Here is a 6,463-nt window from a genome sequence, read left to right on the forward strand (position 1 = left end):
TTGGGCAGTATGGCCATTTTCACGATATTGATTCTTCCTATCCATGAGCATGGAATATTCTTCCATTTGTTTGTGTCCTCTTATTTCTTTTAGCAGTGGTTTGTAGTTCTCCTTGAAGAGGTCCTTCACATCCCTTGTAAGTTGGATTCCTAGGTATTTTATTCTCTTTGAAGCTATTGTGCATGGGAGTTCACTCATGATTTGACTCTCTATTATTGTTGTATAGGAATGCTTGTGATTTTTGCAATTGGTTTTGTATCCTGAGACTTTGCTGAAGTTGCTTATCAGCTTAAGGAGATTTTGGACTGAGATGATGGGGTTTTCTAAATATACAATCATGTCATCTGTGAACAGGGACAATTTGAGTTCCTCATTTCCTAATTGAATAGACTTTATTTCTTTCTCTTGCCTGATTGCCCTGGCCAGAACTTCCAACACTATGTTGAATAAGAGTGTTGAGAAAGGGCATCCCTGTCTTGTGCCAGTTTTCAAAGGGAATGCGTCCAGTTTTTGTCCATTCAGTGTGATATTGGCTGTGAGTTGTCATAAACAGCTCTTATTATTTTGAGATACATTCCATCAGTACTTAAGTTTACTGAGAGTTTTCTTTTTCTTTTTCTTTTTTTTTTTTTTTTTTGACAGAGTCTCGCACTGTTGCCCAGGCTGGAGTGCGGTGGCACGATCTCAGCTCACTGCAAGCTCTGCCTCCTGGGTGCATGCCATTCTTCTGCCTCAGCCTCCCGAGTAGCTAGAACTACAGGCGCCCACCACCACGCCCAGCTAATTTTTTTGTATTTTTAGTAGAGATGGAGTTTCACCGTGTTAGCCAGGATGGTCTCTAACTCCTGACCTCAAGATCTGCCTGCTTTGGCCTCCCAAAATGCTTGGGTTACAGATGTGAGCCACCATGCCCGGCGTGTTGAGAGTTTTTAGCATGAAGTGTTCTTGAATTTTGTCGAAGGCCTTTTCTGCATCTATTGAGATAATCATTTGGTTTTTATCATTGGTTGAGTTTATGTGATGGATTACGTTTATTGATTTGCATATGTTGAACCAGGCGTGCATCCCAGGAATGAAGCCGACCTGATCATGGTGGATAAGCATTTTTTTGTTTTGTTTTCTTGAGACGGAGTCTCACTCTGTTGCACATGCTGGAGTGCAGTGGCGTGATCTCGGCTCACTGCAAGTTCTGCCTCCTGGGTTCATGCCATTCTCCCGTCTCAGCCTCCTGAGTAGCTGGGACTACAGGCACCCGTCACAACGCCTGGCTAATTTTTTTTTGTATTTTTAGTAGAGATGGGGTTTCACATGTTAGCCAGGATGGTCTTGATCTCCTGACCTCATGATCTGCCCACCTTGGTCTCCCAAATTGCTGGGATTACAGGTATGAGCCACCATGCCTAGCCCGTGGTGGATAAGCTTTTGGATGTGCTGCTGGATTTGGTTTTCCAGTATTTTATTGAGTATTTTGGCATCAGTGTTCATCAGGGATATTGGTCTAAAATTCTCTTTTTTTGTTGTGTCTCTGCCAGGCTTTGGTATCAGGATGATGTTGGCCTCATAAAATGAGCTATGGAGGATTACCTCTTTTTCTATTCATCTGAATAGTTTCAGAAGGAATAGTATCAGTTCTTCTTTGTACCTCTGGTAGAGTTTGCCTGTGAATCTGTCTGGTCCTGGACTTTTTTTGATCGTAGGCTATTATTGCCTCAATTTTAGAGCTTGTTATTGGTCTATTCAGAGATTCAACTTCTACCTGGTTTAGTCTTGGGAGGGTGTATGTGTCCAGGAATTTATCAATTTCTTCTAGATTTTCTAGTTTATTTGACATCATCCTGGTTTAGTCTTGGGAGGGTGTATGTGTCCAGGAATTTATCAATTTCTTCTAGATTTTCTAGTTTATTTGCATAGAGGCATCTATAGTATTCTCTGATGGTAATTTCTATTTCTGTGAGATTGGTGGTGATACCCCTTTATCATTTTTTATTGCATCTATTTGATTCTTCTCTCTTTTCTTCTTTATTAGTCTTGCTAGTGGCCTATCAATTTTGTTGATATTTTCAAAAAACCACCTCCTAGATTCACTGATTTTTTTGAAGGGTCTTTTTATGTCTCTATCTTTCAGTTCTGTTCTGATCTTAGTTATTTCTTGCCTTCTGCTAGGTTTTGAATTTATTAGCTCTTGCTTCTCTAGTTCTTTTAATTGTGATGTTAGGGTGTCAATTTTAGATCTTCCCTGCTTTCTCTTGTGGGCATTTAGTGCTATAAATTCCCCTCTACACACTGCTTTAAATGTGACCTGGAGATTCTGGTATGTTGTGTCTTTGTTCTCATTTGTTTCAAAGAACTTCTTTATTTCTGCCTTCATTTTGTTATTTATCCAGTAGTCATTCAGGAGGAAGTTATTCAATTTCAATGAAGTTTGTGCAGTTTTGAGTTTCTTAATCCTGAGTTCTAATTTGATTGCACTGTGGTCTGAGAGACAGTTTGTTGTCATTTCTGCTCTTTTGCATTTGCTGAGGAGTGCTTTACTTCTAATTATGTGGTCAATTTTAGAATAAGTGCGATGTGGTGCTGAGAGGAATGTGTATTCTGTTGATTTGGGGTGCAGAGTTCTGTAGATGTATATTAGATCTGCCTGTTGCAGAGCTGAGTTCAGGTCCTGGATATCCTTGTTAAACTCCTGTCTCGTTGATGTAATATTGACAGTGCATTGTTAAAGTCTCCCATTATTATTGTGTGGAAGTCTAAGTCTCTTTATAGGTCTCTAAGGACTTGCTTTATTAATCTGGGTGCTCCTGTATTGGGTCCATGTGTATTTAGAATAGTTAGCTCATCTTGTTGACTTGATCCCTTTACCATTATGTAATGACCTTGTTTGTCTCTTTTGATCTTTGTTGGTTTAAAGTCTGTTGCATCAGAGGCTAGGATTGCAACCCTGCTTTTTTTTTGCTTTCCATTTGCTTGGTAGATCTTCCTCTGTCCCTTTATTTTGAGCCTATGTGTGTCTCTGCACATGAGATGTGTCTCCTGAATACAGCACACTGATGGGTCTTGACTGTCTATCCAATTTGCCAGTCTGTGTCTTTTATTTGGGTCATTTAGCCCATTTACATTTAAGGTTAATATTGTTATGTGTGAATTTGATCCTGTCATTATGATGTTCACTGGTTATTTTGCCCATTAATTGATGCAGTTTCTTCATAGGATTGATGGTCTTTACAATTTGGCATGATTTTGCAGTGGCTAGTACGGGTTGTTCCTTTCCACTTTTAGTGCTTCCTTCAGGAACTCTTGTAAGGCAGACCCAGACCTGGTGGTGACAAAATCTCTCAGCATTTGCTTGTCTGTAAAGGATTTTATTTTTCCTTCACTTATGAAGCTTAGTGTGGCTGGATACGGAATTCTGGGTTGAAAATTCTTTAAGGATGTTGAATATTGGCCCCCACTGTCTTCTGGCTTGTAGGGTTTCTGCTGAGAGATCTGCTGTTAGTCTGACGGGCTTCCCTTTGTGGGTAACTTGACCTTTCTCTCTGACTGCCCTTAACACTTTTTACTTCATTTCAACCTTGTGAATCTGACGATTATGTGTCTTGGGGTTGCTCTTCTTGAGGAGTGTCTTTGTGGTGTTCTCTGTATTTCCTGAATTTGAATGTTGGCCTGCCTTGCTCTGTTAGGGAAGTTCTCCTGCATAATATCCTGAAGAGTGTTTTCCAACTTGGTTCCATTCTCCCCATCACTTTCAGGTACACCAATCAAATGTAGGTTTGGTCTTCACATAGTCCCATATTTCTTGAAGGCTTTGTTCATGTCCTTTTATTCTTTTTTCTCTAACCTTGTTTTCTTGCTTTATTTCATTAATTTGATCTTCAGTCACTGATACCCTTTCTTCTACTTGATCGAATTGGCTATTGAAGCTTGTGCATGCATCATGAAGTTCTCGTGCCGTGGTTTTCAGCTCCATCAGGTCACTTCCGGTCTTCTCTACGCTGTTTATTCTAGTTATCCATTCGTCTAATCTTTTTCAAGGTTTTTAGCTTCCTCGTGATGGGTTCGAACATCCTCCTTTAGGTTGGAGAAGTTTGTTATATTCAACCTTCTGAAGCCTACTTCTGTCAGCTCATCAAAGTCATTCTCTGTCCAGCTTTGTTCTGTCACTGGTGAGGAGCTGTGATCCTTTGGAGGAGAATAGTCACTCTGATTTTTAGAAATTTCAGCTTTTCTGCTCTGGTTTCTCCACATCTTTGTGGTTTTGTCTACCTTTGGTCTTTGATGTTGGTGGCCTACAGATAGGGTTTTGGTGTAGATGACCTTTTTGTTGAGGTTGATGCTATTACTTTCTGTTTTAGTTTTCCATCTAACAGTCAGGTCCCTCAACTGCAGGTCTGTTGGAGTTTGCTGGAGTTCCACTCCAGACTCCATTTGCCTGGGTATCACCAGCAGATGCTGCAGAACAGCAAATATTGCAGAACAGCAAATATTGCTGCCTGATTCTTCCTCTGGAAGCTTCATCCTAGAGGGGCAGCTGCCTATATGAGGTGTTTGTCAGCCCCTACTGGGAGGTGTCTCCCAGTTAGGCTACACGCGGGTCAGGGACCCACTTGAGGAGGCAGTCTGTCCGTTCTCAGAGCTCAAACGTCATGCTGGGAGATCCGCTGCTCTCTTCAGAGCTGTCAGACAGGGACATTTAAGTCTGCAGAAGTTGTCTGCTGCCTTTCATTCAGCTATGCCTTGCCCACAGAGGTGGAGTCTAGAGGCAGTGGGCCTTGTTGAGCTGCGGTGGGTTCCGCCCAGCTTAGCTTCCTGGCTGCCTTTTTACCTACTCAAGCCTCAGCAATGGTGGAGGCCCCTCCCCCAGCCAGGCTGCCATCTTGCAGATCAATCTCAGACTGCCATGCTAGCAGTGAGCAAGGCTCCGTGGGTGTGGGAGCCACCTAGTCAGGCACTGGAGAGAATCACTTTGTCTGCTGGTTGCTAAGACCTTGGGAACAGCACAGTATTTGAGCGGGAATGTCCCGTTTGTCCAGGTAGTCTGTCACGGCTTTCCTTGACTTAGGGAAATCCCCCAACCCCTTGTGCGTCCCAGGTGAGGTGACGCCCCACCCTGCTTTGGTTCCCCCTCTGTGGGTTGCACCCACTGTCCAACCAGTCCCAATGAGGTGAACTAAGTACCTCAGTGGGAAATGCAGAAATCACTCATCTTCACTCTGGGAGCTGCAGACTAGAGCTATTCCTATTCGACCATCTTCTCTTTTTATTTTTCTTTTTGTTCTGTCAGTTACTGAGATGAGAGATGTTCTCAACCCTATAAATGTATATTTTTGTTTCTCCTTTTAGTTTGATCAGTTTGTGATTTATGTATCTTGAGCCAGTGTTATTGGGGGGTATACACAGTTACGTTCTACCAAAATTAACCTTTTGTTGTTACAAGCTCTGCTTTTTTTATTGGTAATAATACTTCTCATCTTGAAATCTTCTTGGTTTCATGTTAGTATACCTACAGCAGCTTTCTTTTGATTCGTATTTGTGAGGATTTTCTTTTTTGCCCCCCTCTGGTTCTTATTTAATAGATATGTCTCCTGCAAACAACATTCGGAAGTTATTATTATTATTTTTTTCATTACTTCCCAATATGGCCATTTTGTGTTTTTAAAGGATATTTAATGTCCATTTATGTTTAATGTAATTGCTGATATATTGGAGTTTAAACCTGTTATCTTACTGTCCTTTCTATGTGTCCCACCTGTTACATTTTCTTCTGTTCTTTTAGTTTTTTAATCAAATATTTTAATATTATTCTTGTTTCTCTATTGTCTTCTTTCTCTCTCTATTTAAGAGTCTCCCTTGTTGCCCAGGCTGGATGACAATGGCAAGATATGGTTCAATGCAGCCTCAATCGCCTGGGTTCATGTAATCCTCCCACTTCAGCCTCCTTAGTAGCCACGACAACCAGCATGCACCACCATACTCAGTTAATTTTTGTAATTTTTTTTTTTTTTTTCCTAGACAGAGCCTCACCCTGTTGCCCGGGCTGGTCTCAAACTCCTGGGCTCAAGCAATCCTCCTGCCTCAGGGTGTGATCAGCGTCTTCTCCTTTTAAAGTTTTATTTTACAGCTATACATTTTAAAATTATATTTTAGATTCTATCCTAAACATTACAAGATAAATTTTTGACCTAGACTACTTCAAATTTTACTTTTAGTATTTCTAGGATAAATCAAAGCTTAAAAACTTTAACTCTATTTACCATTCCCTCCCATTTTTTGTGTTATTGTCATATGTTTAAACTATATATAAATTATACTACATTTGTGGGTGTACAATTTATTTGCACAAGATGACTTATATTAGTCAACATTTATTTAAATTTATCCGTGTATTTACTCTTATTTTCTGCAAGTGTTCTTCTACCAGGAATCATCTTCCTTCTACTGAAAGAACCTCCTTTAGTAGTTTTTTAAC

This window comes from Mandrillus leucophaeus, unplaced genomic scaffold (genome assembly GCF_000951045.1).
Source record: "Mandrillus leucophaeus isolate KB7577 unplaced genomic scaffold, Mleu.le_1.0 Scaffold77, whole genome shotgun sequence".
In the NCBI taxonomy this organism is placed as follows: Eukaryota; Metazoa; Chordata; class Mammalia; order Primates; family Cercopithecidae; genus Mandrillus; species Mandrillus leucophaeus.